Raw genomic sequence first — 18470 nt, 5'->3', positions numbered from 1 at the left:
AGATAGAAAAAGCTAGAATCTTGTAATTAATAAACAACAAACCTTTAATTATGACTGGTTCCTACTACAGAATGTTTAATGTAATACGTTTGCACACAGGTATTATTTTACACAGTTTAGATTTAAGGTCTTGCAAATTCGGTTTAATGTGTTTATTGTTTTTCAGCTATTTGAAGTGTTTTTAGGCTGATTTAATGCACCTGTAGTTCCATCAACCCCTTCAACAGCAACACGAAAGCAGTGTGATTTGTTTACAGTGCAACCAAACCAACTACAATGCTTTTAATTAGGAAGTCGGTCCATAGCAATTGCAAAAGTAATCTGACTTAATGCTGCACTCCTCGTAACGGAGTTATGTAGTTGGGGGTTGTGTAGTTTCATGCACCAATAAGATGAAATACAATCTGGGAAGTGGAGTTGGACAACCAGATGTATGTGTTTAACGATTACAACACAGTAGTGTTTTGCAATACTCAAAGGAAATATCCCATAAATCTGGAAAGTTATCATAGTGGTTTCATCTTTGATGTAGATGTTGAAACTGCGTGAGCGCAGCCTGAAGTTGAGTCACCTAGCTGACCCGCCTACAGCTCTTCATCTAAAAGCTCACTGTAGCTGCTCCATCTTGTTCCAACTATCTAATGCAAGAATTACCAATGATCCTGTATTGTAATAAGTGCTACTTACGCCCTAATACGTCACAAAACCACCAGCCAGAAGGTTTTAATGTGAATCTTTAAAAGGTGAAAAATAATAGTAGAAAAGAAATTACAAAATTTGCAACTAAGGCTAACGCTACAATCAAAATCCACTCTGGTCTGTGCAGCTGCTCTCTCTCTCTGCTCTGCCCAGTGCTTCGGGTAGTTGTCATTATGAATTTACAATAAATTCTCCAAAACTCTATAATCAAGAAAAATAACTTTCTTATAACTAGTTCTCTGATTGGGTAGAAGGGTGAAAAAACTGCCCAGCTGCCAGACTGTTTCCTGAGTCACAGCAGACTTTGACTTCGTCTCTGCACGTTGAGATGTACGGAGCCCCCATAGGGACATTGGCAAAAAAAAAAAAAAAGAAAAGACACTATCTTTTGAACACAGGAAACTTTCTAGTGAGCAGGAGAAACTATCTGTCTTGAATTGTTTTATGTGCAAATTCCAATGCAGGAATCAGTTAGGAGTTCCATAGAGATTAGCTCAAAAAAAGAAAAAGAAGAAGTAAGATACTGCAACATGTCTGCAGAAATTGAGGTAAACTAACTTCCTCAGTCAAGACTTTGAGGGTGTGGTTTGATTAGATTTGATTGACAGGCGCCTGGCAACATAAGTGTCATCACATTTTAATTGTAGCAGACCCCTAGAGATAGAAGAGTTGTGACACTGATGGTTCAAAAATGATAACAGGTCACATAATGTATGTAGCCTAAAATAGTTCAAGAGGGGGATTGAGAGCCACTGTGAAAAGTAAGGTTTAGCAGCAAAATACAACTATTTTACAACATTACAGTATAAGTATCAAAAATATAGACATTTCTGGCAAGCAATTCATGAAACAGTTAGATAACACGAGTTACCTGGGTTAATGTCTTAATTTGTTAATTTGCTGCATGTTAATGTACTAAAATACTGTAAAACATAATGTCAATATCCTGAGATAGTCGCTAAATCAAAAATATAATGGATGTCATAACCTTGGCTGATATCACCTTGTTACTCTAGGACAATTGCGTTGAAAACACCTCAGCTTAGAGATTCAGCTTTTAACCTGGGCCTCTTCGAGGTCAGGTAAGAACTTGGCTCTAAGCTACTGTATCACATTTACCGCTTATAGATGAGGCAGTTCCTGTTCAAAAAGAAGGAAGCAGATGTCCCACCAAATCTAATTTTAATGGATAAGAGCACTCAGTGTAATACGGAGCACCTCACAAAGGTGTCTTGTTACATTTATTGGTCAGTCAAGCCATGGTGTAATCCATTCAGAGGGATTATGATACCCTAAATCAGGTTATTTGCATTGAAGCCAATCTGTTCATTTCCCTTCTTTGTGTAAGAGAGGTCTCAGTCTTTCCTCTGTGGTGCCAGTTGGATGAAGATGAATCCACTGTGGACAAGAGAGGGAGATGACCTGGATTAGAACTCTGTATTCTGTGATTCTGTTACTGCCAGACTGTTTTTGACCACTCGCTGTTTTGATGCACTGCACAACAGAACAAGTTACTCATAAGAAAGCCCTTTTCTCTCTTCTGAAAAACTCTTTGGTGTCAGTAGGAGATTGGGCAGAACTAGTATTTCTAAAATACCAACTGTGGCCCTAAATGGACTTCACAGAAATAGTAAAATTACAGTAAGCAGTGCAGCAAAAATAGTAGTGTACCATAATAAAGTGTCTAATAAGATACAATTATAAATAGTTGCTATTTAATTAGGTTATATGACATCCACATAGTACCTTCGGGTGAAAAACAGTTCTGGACAGGTTTCCGGACCGCACTGAAACTCATCACAGATCGCAGCACATGTGACAGCTGTCTCCAGACACTGGCATTCAGTCACAGATATGAGTCTGAGGAGATGGTAGTAGCTAGAAGCATCTTGAGGAGATGTCTTGTCACTATAGCTCTCCTTAAATACAGACATTTAGCTTTTTAAATCTTCACTGAATCAGTTTTTATGTATAAAAGCAAACAGGTGAAATCAAAAATGACCAACTGAGTCAGAGATGACAGAAAGCAAACATCTGGACATTACTGGCAATGGTGAGAGACCCTTCCCACCTCGTCATTTTCAGCTTGGATATCGACTCCATTCCTGTCTGTGGGTCTGAGGTTATTGGATAAATTGATTTCTAGCCGACCTTTACTCCACGCTCCTCTGACGCAAAGAGTTCTTAATGATGGTGTGCTGTCAGAGGTACTGAAACCACAGATCCCTACAGACACTATTAGTCTACAACACATGCGCTGGCATTATGATGAAAGGCATGAACACTGCTGATATAACAGCAGGTTGACACCACAGTATGAACACCTGTTAATGTAATGCAATCCAATACAAGAAGCATGCAGTGAATACTATGTTAGTGAAGCTTGAAATATTGAGTTTTGTAGAACCCAAGGAAGTCTCATTTCCAAAAGTTTGTTTGTGTAGTGATAATGATGTGCAGTCTTTCTGCTTTTATTTAATATATACATCACTACACTGAAACCAATTTCTAATCTAAACAAAAGGTTGCATGTGAGTTATGAGTTATGTAAGTTGAACATAACTCAGTTAGGTTTATCTAAGTTGATAGTTGATCTTATTTAACTATTTTAAGCTTATCTAACTATTAGGTTTTCAAAACTTTATAAGGACAAGAAAGTAACAGCCAACAACTGCAGCACAGAAATACTAGTAACGGTATTTATAATGCAAATAGTCATAAAGATAATATAAGATATTCTTTATTGATCCCACATTGGGGAAATTCAATTGCTACAGCAGGTCAGTGCAAAAAGAACAGTAATGTGCAAAAAGACAGTGTTTGGAACAGTTTGGGGAGGTAACATCAATTCCGTGCAGGGAATCGACCCCTTTCCCTGGCAAGGGTTGACACATGGGCTGGCCAATCAGATTATTTAGAGGAGACTGTGTCACCACTGGCCACCTCTTTGGCTCTGCCCCTGCCAGAGAAGCACCCCAAATAATTGTGATTGTGTAGGAAGATGCAGAATCAAAATCAGTTAAGAAGTACAGTAATGCGAAATCAAGACTTGTTCAGACATAAGGGGAGTTACATAATTGATGTAACAAAACACCAGTTCTGATTGGAGTGGGACTTGTTTTTAAACTATTATCCATAGATAAATCACTGTCATAGAACTGGCTGAGTCATTAGGCTGTTGCATTATTCAAAGGGCTTTGAGTCTAAAATCTGTGGCTGGGTGGTCAACTTAAGAGCCCTGGACCTAGATTGCTCTATTACATTAAAAAAAAGAGAAAGTAGATCTTCCAAGGAATATAAACAGAATAATTTAATGAAGTCCTAAACTAACAGGGTAAATGAATCAGCAACTGTATGAAATTGTGATGGTCTATGCAGAGGGTAACATAGAGGTTAATCCTCAACAATCGACTGGACCACCACCACATTTAAATGCTATTTTTCCCCTCATTCATATTTGAACAGCATCCTCACCAGGAGTAGTTTAGTGCTCCCAGTAAAACCTGCTCATTCCGGGGAATAATGCCGCTGTCACTGTTTGGGGGGCTGGGGAGCGCTTTAACCCGGTCACAACGTGGGGAAGTTGCGCACGGTTTGGCTGCGTTGCCATGGGGTTTTGTAAAACCTATTGACTGCGATAGATTCCCTTCTTTTCTTTGAGCCTGTGTTTGTGGAGGAGGAGGAGGAAGAAACCGCTATTACTTTTTTTTTTTCTTACAGAGGCGAGGGGTGGTGGTGGTGGTGGAGGTGGTGGGGGAGCGATAGTAGCATCCGAGGGAGGAGGAGGAGGAGGAGGAGGGGGAGGTTCAGGCTGAGTGCGAGGCAGAGCGGCGCTACGTTAACAGTCCAGCCTCCCTCTTCATCCAGCGGTGGAGGAAATTCAACTTTCTGAACGGCTGCCACGGCATGAGTTGCACCTGAAGGTGAGCTTACACAATTCCTGTGTTTTTCTTACAATAAAATCTGTACACTTTCCGAAATATTTCTGCCTGAAAAAAGTGTTGGTAGTTGTTGCGCTGGATAGAAATTGAAGCTAGCTTTGATGACGGAGCTCACAGCAGGCACCTGTACGGACGGTATGCTGCTTCCTACTGACAGGTGGTTGGACATGAAGGTGACAAAAAAACAAAAGGAAACAAAAGAAAGGAGGATGTAGTCACGACTGCTTCAGTTTTTCAGGAGTGGAATGATAACTAGACTTACATTTTAGTCATAAGCACAGGGAGAGAGAGAGAGAGAGAAGAGGGGGCTAACCTAGCTTAACCTGGTTTACCCACCTGCACAGGCACCTTTTGAGGAGAACATATCATCATGAAGCTTTTTATGGGTTTTCAATGAACAGCATGACTAGAGTTTGAATATAGGAATTCATGTTAATCTGAAATTAAAGTAACATTTCCTTATTCATATTTAATGAATGAATGAATGTGAATTGTATGAATGAAGACTGAGAGTAATCACAGCCTGGAGACCTCTTATTTACCACTACATTTCCCATCACCCACTGATGATCTCAGCCTGCTCATCGCTGCTTCTCATGAGCTGCACAACTGCATCACGCCTTGTCATCCGGTGCGGTCAGTCGCATGTTCTGTGACACGCACAGGGACGGTTCCAGTTTGTGTAGTAGGACAAAGTGCATGAGCGGAAGCTATACTGATGGTTGAACTGCAGTTGTAGTTTGTGTGCTGATTTTATCATAGAAGAAGTGCATGTGCCATTTCAGCAGATTTATTCCTGTACTGTGGAAACATAAGTGGTGTCATGTGGCACTAGAAGCAGCCTTGGCAGTCTATAAAAGGTTGTTGTTACACTGGAGTATAGAAGTGAGACAGTTTCTGATACCTTATGTTTTTTTTTTTGTCTCAGCTAACACTCAAAAGACTGACAGTGTACTTTGGAGAAAAGAATCTGTTGTGTTTTCACATCCTCTTTCTTTAAACCTTTCTCAGACTTGCCCTCTATTGCATGCATTGCTGTTGCACAAGTGTAAAGCATGCCAGACCCAAGATTAGAATGACACTTGAGATTAACGAGTGCTATTAAAATCACATTATAGTGACATTTTAATAAGAAGATTGGTGTGGTTGGTACCTATATGGCTGTGATGTGTAATTGATGGGGGTATGGTTTAACCAGTTGTTGCTATGTTTGCTTGTTGTGTTTGTTGCATTTATAGTCAGGCTTTATCTCACATGGTTTAAATGAATCCCTCAATATGAATATTTACAAGGTATGCAGATGTATCACACACACTATGTGGAAATGATGCAAATTCAGAATGATGCCTTTGAGGGAAACCCAGAAACAGTTCAGTGTTCCTTAGTTTATCTATCTGATATTTGTATTCCTTTTGATGCTTATCTTTTTTTGTTGACAACACAGTAGTCTTGTCATATTTTGACAGTTTGTGGCACATTTTCTAAAACTTAAGAAATATGGTTCTATTGTTTTTTCTGCCACTCCTAATAATACCTCTGTTAGAACCAGTGGTACTGCTGCTGCTTAATGTTAAACACAAAGACCTTGTGAAGGTCAGACTGTAATTACTATAAAAGTGAGCCATCTCAAGCTACTCTCCCATTTATTTTCTATTTTTCACATTTAGTTTCCCCAGCCCATCCCAGCAGAACATGCCAAAAGCACATTGGTTCTTCAGTGTTCATGACCAGAATTATCACACATCAGGTACATTGCCTAAATTTAATATTTAGGCCAAAGACAAGAGCCTCTAATGGCACTTGTCATCACACGTGGTCCCCAGCCTCTCTGTATTCAGGGCAGTGGTGCTTTGTGTCCAGAAGTAGGTCGAATGCTTCTCACCAAACAATTTGAGCGAGAGCCAGTAATTGGACAAGCAAAAGTGTCGACCATCTCCCAGCCGCTCCATGTCAGCCAGCCCTCTCACCACTTAATATGCAGCTCCGACCTGGCACATTTCATGGACCTTTTTCATCCTTTTAATCATTCTGATTACAAAATGCAGGAAACAGAACATCCTTTGTAACTGCAGACAGACTCATTCTTCATATGTTAGTGGCTGGTGATCTAAGAAATAAAACATCCAGTTATGGTAACTTTTGATATCGAACTTCACCCGCACATCGATGGGACTTGATACAGTATGGTATCAATTCAATTCAATTTTATTTGTATAGCGCTTTTTACAATTGACATTGTCGCAAAGCAGCTTTACACAACCAAAGAACAGTACATGAACAGTGAAGTGTATGAATCATAATAATCAGATTAACCCTGATGAGCAAGCTGAGGGTGACGGTGGCAAAGAAAAACTCCCTGAGACGGCAACAATAAGAAACCTTGAGAGGAACCAGACTCAACAGGGAACCCATCCTCATATGGGTGATTACATGCTATCAGACTCTCTTTGCGGTGCTTAAGTTGAAACTGTCCCAGAGAAGTGATAAAAACACATGAGCTTACACCTTGCTGCATTGTTTTCATCTTTTGTGCAGTCTTTATGAACTCATTCTGAGGTAGGAAGTGCATTGAATAAGAGAGGGAGGCAGGGATTGTCTTTACCTGTTTAAACTTGTTTGCTTTGGAACAAACATGTTTGCACTAACAGTCTGTGTGTAATCAGTGAATTGTCTTGTGTACAGCGTGGCAGAAGAAAAGGTTGAGAGTGAAAAGGGAAAAGGGAGAGACACAGAGAGCCCTTTCTTTGCAGCTCTGTACACCTGGCCTTAAAAGCTCAGACTGAAAGATGTATAAATCCAGATTTTTTGTGCCCCCACTTACCCCCCAATTCAGTGATAGGTGGGTGTAAACTGAACCAGAGAGGGGGGGAACCTGAACTTTTCATATTTGATTAGAAGGTTTTAAATCTGGCACATACTGTGAATTTGCACACTCTAAAACATCCACCTGGGTCTTATCTGCAGCCACATGCATTCCTTATCAGCATCAGCAATGTAATTTCAGTCTATAATTCTGTCTGTTGGATGCAATTGGAGTTTCAGATGACAAGCTGACAAGAGTGAGCAGGAGTTATTTGTTGTATGTGACTAATTGTCCATTTAAGGTGCCATCTTATCACCCAGTCTACATTATGTTTCTGGACTTAATTTCATGTGAATGTGTGACTTGTGTGAGTCTTGGATGGATTTCAAAGCGCAAACCTTCACTGTAATGACAAACACTGCTGTGATCCCTGCAGTGATGTTGAGATGTTAAGAGGGTGTGTCCGGTAGTAGCTGTCAGACACGGCAAGAAGGTGTGGAGCCTAGCAAGTAACCAGACTCTAATTGAGGTTCAGCTCAGGCTCCAGCTCTACAAGCAATTACAGTGACGACTCATGCTCCCTGTGCTGCAGGCAGAGTCGAGAGTGCTGCAGCACCGGCGTACCTGAACTCTCTTCTTTCATGTTTGTCGCCGATGACAGCCGGAAAAGCACATTCTAGCCAGCATGTTCTGGAAATGTGTTTGGCTGCATGAAATATTTATTTCCTTACCTGCTCTCTGGCAATGTGCATATTTATTTATCAGATTTCTTTTTTATGATACCTGCTAGGGATTCAGAGGAGAGAGCGTTGGAAATTATTCCCCTCATGCTGCCTCTGATGGGGGATGGAGGAGGGTGCATAGATAAGGGGTGATGATCATAGGAATCAAGGTTTATTTCTTATTTAACAAGCCACTGCATCACCATGGGCCACTGGGTGAACATGATCAATGGCTTCTGGCAATGCACGGACAATTAATCAGTAAAGTTTATACTGAAGGACAAACCTGTATTGGGGTCAATGTTATCTCATGTGTTCAGTGTCTCTTTTCTCAGCAGAAGGGGATGAAGAGGCTGGTAGCCAACACCAGTGATCATACCTCTCTGCCCGGAGGTATAGCTTTGCCATCATTATCATTTTCCCGTCTCCGTGGAGCACAGGCTGTTTTCTCATAAACAGAACATTTTACCAAGACGTATTGTTATTTGCTGCCAGCTACAGCTTTTCACGTGTTTCATAATGTTTTGTGTTTCATGTCATCATTCAGAAAAAGATATGAATGTCTCATATTGTTATTTCCAAGTGACAACATTTCCACATATCTTCCACTTGTTGTGTTATTATCCTCCCTTCTGGGCTGTTTGGGAATTTGTTTTTCATGGGAATTTTCCACCCTCTATTGGATTGAGTGCAACAATGTAGCATATACTGTTTTTCTGCCTTGTGGGTGTAGAGTTGTGATTGTTATGTTTAATTAATCAGTTTTTATTATGTTTAAATGAAAACCACAACTGATAGAGAGAGCGAGTAAGAGGATGTTTTATGAGAGGTATTGTAATCCCACTCTGCTTTGCTGTCAGCTTCAAACTCATTTTCCAATCATATTGTCCCAATTCTTGGATGTCTGCTCAGTTTTATAACACAGCTGTTGAATCGCAGGGTACAAATCCTCTAAATTCAATGTTTATGTTAAGAACCTCAGTGAAAAGGGCAGCACAACCATAAGATTCTCCAAGGAACAACAAACATGACAACTATGCCTCAAAGAGTAAGAAGTTATTGCTCTAGAGCCACTGTGGTACAGGGATAATTTCCATTTCAATTGCGGGTTCAATTTGGGATAACTCATGCATACAGAGGTAAGAGGAACAAAGAGCATAAGAATAAAAGTGACAAATGTAGAGAATGCAACAGAGGAGTGTGGTATCACTAGCTTTGTGTCCCATGAAGGGTATTGTGTGTGGCTGCATGGATAAGGTTACAAGAGGACCCTTGGGATATAGAAGTGAAGGGCACAGAGGATGAGGGAGGACACATGTGACAGGCAGGGGACATAGAGGACGTACCAGGGCAGAAGTGAGACACGCCTCTTTCTATGGTGCTTTGAAGCTGGTACTGTTTACCAGTTAACTTAATGGAACTGCCTATTGCCCATTGCAATTTCTAATAGCCTATTTTGTCCAATCAATGCGATTATATTATATTATAATACATGACACCCAAAAATAAACTTCACTTTTTATGAAACCCTTTTACTGAATGTGAGGTATTCACTGATGTGTGTTCAGCACACATCAAAAAAGTCAAATTTATCAAACGTCAAGGCAACTTCAGTCTAAGTAAGATTTTCTAAGTTAGTCTTAGAGTTATTCTTATGCTGTTCTAAACTGTTGTTCTTTTTGATCTACTCAGATTTCTTTGACAGCTTATTTGTGATTACACAAAGCAGTGCATTTGAAAAGTGTATTTTCTTAGAAGAACAGTCATTATGTTAGCTTCATATGCGGATTCAATTCCTGGCTGTGGCCCACCTCCAGCAGGGGTCCTTATGCAAGACCTTGTAAGTCGTTTTGGAAAAAAGCATCTGCCAAATTACTAATTGTAATTGTAAATGTAAATGTAAATTATAGTAGACATGTAAGACTGCACTTAGTACTTTAAGCCAAATGCTATTGACAACAAGCCAACATGTATGTATAGGACTGAAATCATATATTCTGATATACTGTAAATCCTTTAATATCCAAATAGTGATACATAGTATGTTAAAGTGCATTTTCTACAGTTGTTTATAAAAAATGATGACATTGGAAGGCCCGTGTCTTATTATATTTTAAATAATATACTAATAAATGGAACTTACTAATATGTGATTATTTCTCTCAGAACCTTTGTGCAGATTTACAGTCAAACATGTAACAAAAAGTTTGATTCTTACACTTTCCCTGTACCGTTTATCTTGATTTTGGTAGTTGTGTCCATGGTAAAATAGGTGGTTACACAGCCCTAACAATGTATAATGTAATCAGCAGGTTAAATGTTTAACATGTTCACAATGGTAACTACTGCACAAAATTTCCGGGCATTACACTAAATCCAGTAGTTGTTGGGAGTACACTTGCATTCTCAGAGCCACAGTTTATTATTTGTATGAGAATATAGATCCCTTAAGTGCTCTCGCAGTCTGTCTAGAAGAAGGTGAGTAATATGTGTCTGTGTGACAGGGTCTGCAGTGATGTTCTATGTCCAGACGCTTCCCCTGGGACCTCATTACACCGTGCCGGGCTCTGCTGGGTGCTGTAAGTGGACTGCTGGGAGCCCTAAGCCAGTACAGTTCTATGTATGTTGATTTGGTGTGAACATGGGAGCCCAGTGTCTGCTCTGCATAGTAAGAGCCTGTTTACTGGCCCAATGAGGTCAAGAACAGCGCTATCCCCCAAATGGAAGATTAGAGAGCAGATCAAGCGTGATTAGAATCATGAAACAAAGAGTCTGAGCTGCTGAGTGGTCAATTTGCTAAGTGGGGGAACACGTGAGCAAGAAGTATAATCCTTTTTTGTCTTTAATTGCACCATTTGTGTTGATTTTGATTTGTCCCAAAATGTAGTTTTGATTTGATTGCAGTTAGAGAATGTGCAGACAACAAATGACCTTATCTGGGTAAAGAAGATTTTATAGCGTGTTTATTTTTATTCAAAATATAAAGAAGGAATAGAGACATTATGGGACTTGTTCATCCAGTATTGTTTCTCTTCCTGCGCCGACTGGTTTGTTTTATGTGTCACAACTTTATACTTTTCCCCAGCATGAACCTTTTTTAGCAGTTTGTGAAAGTCTTTGCAGTTTTCCTTTAGGGTTTTCCACAAAGCGCCAGAACTCAGCATGTCTGTTTCTTAATGTACTCACCCCCAGACAGAGCAAATGTTGAGTGAAAGAATCTTGCCAAGCTGGTACAAATCCAAATTAATTCATCAGCTTGGAGGGCGCTCCACTCTCCGTTTTTACAAGTACGACCCACAGACCACCAACTATGAACTACAGACCTACTTGACCTCATTATTTTTACAACTCCAGATTTTTGGGGCAGAAACCAAGACCTTCTTGCAAATAACATTTTTATGGTCTCATATCGGATTGCAGCTAATCTCACCTTGTAACATTTTTTCGGTTTTACAGTGGAGTTTTAATGAGGATTGCGGGGTGGTTTTGCTCACAAAATGAGACCAGTCATAAGGTCTAACTCTGGTTAGGTATTATGATTATGAGGCTTAAAGAAAATGGCTTGGTGTTAAATTACTGAGCATTTTAGTCACAAATTGACTCATTGGAACACACAAAAGGGCAGCGTAAGGGGTAAAAACTGTTTAATTGCATTAGGTAATCAGTGCAATGCAGGCTTTTCTAAACACAACTACTAGAGTAGGGCTAATTCTGAGTGGAGGGCTCATTATGAAATGCCAAGCTGTGTAGCATCCATATAATTAGAAATTAGAAAATTAGAAAACATCATGTAAACACTGTAATACAGAAGGTTGGTACTCCTTAGTAGTGGTAGTAAAATAATAAAGTAGAAAGATCACAGCATGTGTTTACTTTAATAATGATTGTGCATGTTAACCTTTCTGTTTGAACCTTTTTTGCACTACAGTAGCATCATATAAAATAGATTACAATTTCCACTTTTACACACAATGCTCTTCCAACAAGTCTGTTAAGGTTATTCTTGGAATACTTTTTTTTCAGAAATACAGCTGCAGGGTTGTTCTTTCCGCCGTGATCCCAAGGTTGAGAAAACACTGTATTTTTGTGCATTGTTTGTGTTGTGTGAACTGTGAGCTTCTTAAGCGCAAAATGTAAAATATGGAATAACTGTAAAGACTACAACAATGACAACCTAAGAAGGAACCTAATGATGACACAAAGGCAATGCATGATTTACAGCCGAATGCTAATTTAATTTGTTGGGAAATTGCAGATATGTTTGTGGGGGGAAGAAAACAGATGTTGTTTCAGATTAATCTCGCTGATATCAGGAAGAACAAAGACTTTCTAGATATAAATAGTGGCCTGCAGCCTAGCTCTTTTAGCTTGTTGGAGTACATTCATCAGTGAAGAATTCTCTTATGTAGCGCTGGACTTGTCTCACTCTACCTGACAAATTGTTATAGAGATGTTGTGTTTTACCTAAATCACTTTGGTAAAGAGCTTGATGAAACTGTTAAAACAGCAAATTTAAATAGTACAGGGGAAATGAAACTGCCTCTGGTTCATGTACAGCAGACATCTGTATGGTAAAAATCTGCACTTGGTCTAGTTTGGATTCATTAATTTGTAGTAAAAATCACGGCTCTGGTCAGGTGAAAACAGTCTCCATGTCGCTCCAGGACAGAATTTCTGATCTCAGTCAAAATTCTTAACACTGTGTACAAACAGAAAAGTGCAAAGTGCTTTGCAAATTTGAAGCAGCTTAAAGGCTTGAAGTGATGTCTTAGGTCAACAAAAACAGATCAATAGAGATGATCCAAGAGAAATCCTGTTTTGTTCTTCTGGGATTTAGCTTGGAAATGCTCCTATGAGTCTTTGTGTGACATACGAGGCATGCTTTTCTTTTCCTTTCCTGGATAGATGCTCACTTCTCTGTTGCTTTCTTGCTGACCCTTCTGGTGCCCCGTGATGTGTCACAAACCAAAGGCAACATGCCACCTTTTCCAGTCAGGGTGGTCTTCTTCTACTCACCTCGATCACCTCAAGTCCTTGACATAAAGTACTGTTGTCTTTAACGTTTACATTTGCATTTAAATTGACTTCATGCTGCCGTGATTTATTTTCATGAGAGAGTGACAGCGTTTTGTGGACGGCTTTGCCTCTAATTCTTTAGCATCTGCCACAAGTATGATAACAGAAGCAGGATTATTATTGAGAGAAATTGTGGTCTAACTTTGTTTCATATAGTCACACACCAGACGCTGATGGACCACTTGTGTCTCACAAATTCTCTCAAAGCTGCAGATTAAATTCTAGTCAGTCATGCGTGACTTTTCCCATGAATTAATTGTAGCAACGGAGAAAAAGAAATTTCTTCATACTGGATAGAAAATAAAGTCAGGGGACATTTTGCTTCTTTTTTAACCAATGCAAACACCAGAGTTGTGCCACTACTACATGTCTTTTTTGACAATATATTGCAGATTGACTTAATACAGACACATTTTTGTGCACGTCCCAGTGATACAAAAATGGGAATAACACCTCTTTAGCATGTGTTTTACTTGAAAAATAGAATTATTTATCTGAAGCCATTTTATCTGCCCTAAGAAAACGGTCAAATATGAGCCTGTCAGCACTGCAGGGGTCATGATAATTTAGGAGCCATTGTGCTCATGGGATGACAGTTTGACACAGCCTGTTTGCAGAGATCACCTAAGAAAGCTAGTATAATTGACACCATTAGACTTGTGGTCTGTCAGTTTTCTGACATGATGGGTTCACGTGTGTCTTCTCTTCACTATATGATAAGAAATTCATACCTCCTGTTTTTTCGAAACCATTTTACACCTCAGTAATCCCTTTCCCTTTCTAACAGCTACTTGCCTCAGCTGAGCCACAGTTTGCACCCAATGTCATGGATATGTGGTTATCCTTTTCACAGTGTGAAGGGGCTGATGTAGTGGCCAACAAGCCCTTGTGAAATTCTGTCCACAGGTCTGATTCCCCCAGGGTGCTGCTTGTCTTCTTGTCTGGTGCTGTATGTGCCCCTTGGCACTGCGGTGTGGTGTAACTCACCTGCTGGTCAAACATTTGGAGCATAACCCAGAGCACTGAGCAGTCCCTGGTTGCCCATTTTCAGCCAATCCAAAGTTACAGATGGCTTTGCTTCTTCCTGTGGTTCAAGATTGGAAGGGGTGCAATGAGTTTGAAGGTTACAGACAGGTCTTCCTGTGTTGTTCCGCGTCGAATGTCATTACTAACACACGGAGACCTCTTTAATACTTCAGCCATTCTTTTCTTTCCCAAACCACCTGCAGTGCAAAGAGATTTTAGCTGGGGTCGAAAGTGTGCCAGAAGCTGCTATTAACCCTGTGTATTGTGCCTGTCTATGAAGGGCAGTCCACTGGCAGACTCCTCCTCTCTTCATAATAGCACAGGCTGCATTCCTTCCATTGAGTGCGGACATAGTTGCTGGCTCTCAAAGAAGCTTGCATGCACATTTTGCAACACTGGATGCTCTTTTCTTCCAATTCACACAAGCCTCATTTTTCAACCCTGTTTAGACAAAAGCTGCTTCTCTTTAGGTTTGGTTCAGCTATCCTCAGTCATGAAATAAACAGCATCCTGCCTCTCGTTTACTATACAACCAGAGTGTAAAGAACTATTCAAATAGAGGAAAAACAACGAGTCTTCTCCAATACGTTTGTGTGGAGTGTGTCTCAACTTCACAAAGAGAGACTGATGCTGCTTTTGTAAGCTGATAGAGAAGGATCAGAGAGACGAGAGGAGGATTTACAGCAATCACAGCAGTGGTATTTGGATCTGTTGCATCAGGAAGATCCAAATTGCTACAGGAATATTGTCACGCTTCATATGTGATAGCAATTTTCCTTTACACACCAAATTTTAAATGAAATGGCTGAAATCTTCACATTATTTCAGCATTTTTACTTGAAGCTTTGTATTATTAGTCTTTTCATTGCACACATTTATACTGGCTGGTGGAGGAGTTGTAATCTAAATTCTCAGCATGGTACTTCAACACAGATGGTAAAACAGTTGTGATTGAAAGAATTAATAAAAAGAAAAACAGATACAATAATCTAATAGGCTTGGAACCTCCTACATAATTTTGTGATTGCATGCTGGCTGCCCCAGAGAGATGGAAACACAATGAATATGTGTGGTGAGTAATGGATGTACATCTATGGTGTGGGGACTTTCTGTGTGGTGATTCATGTTGTATCTAGCTAGAGCAGCAAATGGTTACTAAGGTTGTGGGTGTATTGCCAGTGGACTCCTTGTTAGGTGGGGGACAATACGATCAATACAATACTACTACAATCAAGCCAATCATAAGTATAACTCTAGGTGGGAAGTTTCCATTACGAGGCTCAGCCTGAAAAGACCCCACCCTGGCTGCGACAGAACCCACCCCCGACCCCCTGCATGTTTTCCTTGTTTTCCAGGTTAGGGTGAAACCAGTGATGGAGCTTTGCCTCTCTGTCACTATTATTAACGTAAAACAGCATCCAGGCTTGAGTCCATGGCTTTGATTTGCTTAATTTGTAAGCGATTACTTTTATAACCAATATATATGACACATCAGTGCCAAGAATTTATACAAAAGAGAAAGGGCAGAGATTGTTGTGATCAAAGCTGTATGCTTCGGTACATCAAAGGAGGTGTTGTTCTGAGCCATTTGGATACTATCTTGACCCAGTAAATGAAGAAAGGCCGCTATCTAAACAAGAACATATTGAGGAATCCTTTTCCGGTCTGACCAGAGCCAGGAGCTCTAGTGCCCAGAATGCAGAGCACAGCAAGTGCACAGCCATCATCATTAGAGCTGCACCACTGTGGACACTAATGGCAGTCCCTGTTCTGCTGCCTCGGCACATTCACAAGGCCCGTCTGAGACTTGATGGTTGAACACATGAATTAATTCAAGAGCGATGAATTCACCACTCTCGCTTCAGCTCTAAAGCAGGATACAGGACCTAGAAACCTTTGTAGCGAAGAGCACATTCGCGGCAACATCCTTATTCAACCACCCTTGAATCATCAAAGTAGGCTAATTGCAGAGTTTGTCCTGGTTTGTCTTCATTTAAACATTGGAAAGGATGGTCTTGTTTACTTGTTTCAATATTGGGAAGAGGGGGAGTGGGGAGGAGAGACAAACAGTGCTGGCAGTGTTAAACTGGGGGATGGGGCTGGTGGAATTGATGGACTGTGGATTTGCTGTCCCTGAACCCCTAATAGTATTTAAAGATTTTAAATAACGATGTAAATGGTCTTCAAACGAAAAAAAGTCCAGCAGCAAAAGATGGGGTTGTAAATATCTGCACGCATATGTCAGTGGAATGAAGATTAATCACCAAGAAAGTGTTAAATGTAATATTTGAAAATCAATAGTGTCATGGCAACGTACATTCATCAACTTTGTTTCTTCAGTCATGATGAAAAGCTTTACATGGCCATCCTGCATGGCAATTACATGCAAAGGCAGTCTTAATCTAACTGACTATCTCTCGCTCTTTACTAAATAGTCTAAATAGCAGTCACTGTTAGTGGCCTTTTCCCTGGTTTTAGGCACCATCAGTCCCTCCTGCAAATAAACATTTCACAAATCAATAAACGTTCACAGTAACATTAACTGTGTGCCCCTGACAGGTTGTGGTGAATTCACTGTATATCTGAGGAAGAATTAAAATAGTGTGGTTCCCTGTTGTTCTTGCCACTGAAAAGTGGCATGACAGAGAGTATATGTTTGTTATGGTGTCAAATATATTTATTTTACTCTGTGGAATGTGTTTATACTATCACACTATGATGCAGAAAAAATAGCACATGGTTTTCTGCCTGGATCGAGCAGGATTTTGCCCCAGATTGTGCTTGATTAATGTTTTGACTTTTGAATCCAATGTTATTCTGCCAAGTAGGGTGTCATCATTGATGATTAGTCCAATGGATTTGCTCTGTCCCTACCTAATCAATACTCATATTGTGTGAAATCAATCGCCCTATACGAAGCAGTTTTCTGGTGCTGCTTTGTTGTTACAGTTTGACCAAAATTGGACCTACTGTATGGGGTCAGTCCTGAAAACAATTTTCACGAGGAAAAACATTAAATAGCTTTTTTTTTTTAGACAGAGTTGGCTTCTTTGCCAACTCACATGCCCTCTAGTACCCATTTATCTTTGTTAAGCCAATAACTGCCAATAATATCAGACTTCTGATATGTCAGCCTGTCTCTAATTTCTAGGCTTAATCATATTACCTTTGATTCCTGACTAGTAAGGGCAATCTCATTAGTCTTATGAAAATGGCAAAAACCAAAAACGCGACCACGCGTAATTGGATATGCTGGCAGAATTGTACAGTCATTTGTCCAAAGTAGTTTAATTGTATAAACCTTGTACTGTGCAGTGTCTCTCTCTGACAAACGTGTTCACTGATAGTTAGATACAGAGTACATCAGTTTTTGAACATTCTCACATTTGGGTAGGGTGTTAAAACACAGGTAGGAGGGTCCACTGCCTTAATGTATTCTTTGTTTTTTCATGAGGCTTAAACAAATTCCCCCTCTCCTGATATATGCCTCAGTATTGTTTCTGCTTAATAAAGACATTATAGAAAGAAGGGTAATAGCAGCTGCCTGTTGGAGAGCTACACTGTATCTGGTTCATTTGCATTTTGATCAGTTCTGTTTTTAATAACCGCATTCTGGATTAGCATCTGAGTGCTTAGGTACAGAAGACAAATGGTGATAGAGAATCAAAGCAGCCTACTGAGAGGTGTGCACATGAGTTGCTGAGATGCAGTCTACTCAACCATTATTCATAATCAGGTGCAGGTGAGGAATATGCATTATGGATGATGTAGTAACTCTACATGTTACGTGTAAATTGTCAACGGTTTTGAGATGAAAGCTCGGATGTCAGACTGCGAGGAGGCTGCTCTAGACTGACCACAGATCCTGCTTCGTTCACAGCATGAGGCAGAATCAGAGATAAGTCAAAACCTTTGAATTCACCTTGTTGCTCAAAAAACAAGGTGAAATCCATTCCTGTCATTTTGACAACTTACATGTGTAGGCAGGATGTAAATAAAAAATGTCCTGACTGAAGTTTAAATAGTTGCAATGTAGTGTCTGTTAAAAACTAATATGTTTTCTTTTGGACATAAGGTCAATTAAGTCCTCTGTCACAGCTAGAAAAGGTCAATCTCAATATCTTTCAGTCAAACAGTAACCTTCGAGGGCAAACAATATTTAACATACAATGACTGTATTCCAGGCCATGGCAGTTATATATA

General features: G+C 40.0%; 1 protein-coding gene across 6 annotated transcripts in view; it reads left to right on the top strand.

Annotated features, from left to right (window-relative positions):
* Nucleotides 1-4492: 4492 nt before the first annotated feature.
* Nucleotides 4493-18470, top strand: part of chl1b (cell adhesion molecule L1-like b) — a 60207-nt gene continuing 46229 nt past the window's right edge. For 5 of the 6 annotated variants that reach the window (XM_026350138.1, XM_026350136.1, XM_026350137.1 and 2 more), the window contains exon 1: nucleotides 4493-4622. The gene's annotated coding sequence lies outside the window, so the exon portion shown is untranslated. Of the gene's footprint in view, nucleotides 4623-10669; nucleotides 10745-18470 lie in introns of all 6 variants that reach the window. The other variant, XM_026350135.1, reaches the window with a different exon arrangement.

Source organism: Anabas testudineus, chromosome 5, assembly GCF_900324465.2.
Source record: "Anabas testudineus chromosome 5, fAnaTes1.2, whole genome shotgun sequence".
Lineage (NCBI taxonomy): Eukaryota > Metazoa > Chordata > Actinopteri > Anabantiformes > Anabantidae > Anabas > Anabas testudineus.
The sequence above is the reverse complement of the archived record's forward strand: the minus strand, read 5'-3'. Positions and strand labels throughout refer to the sequence as shown.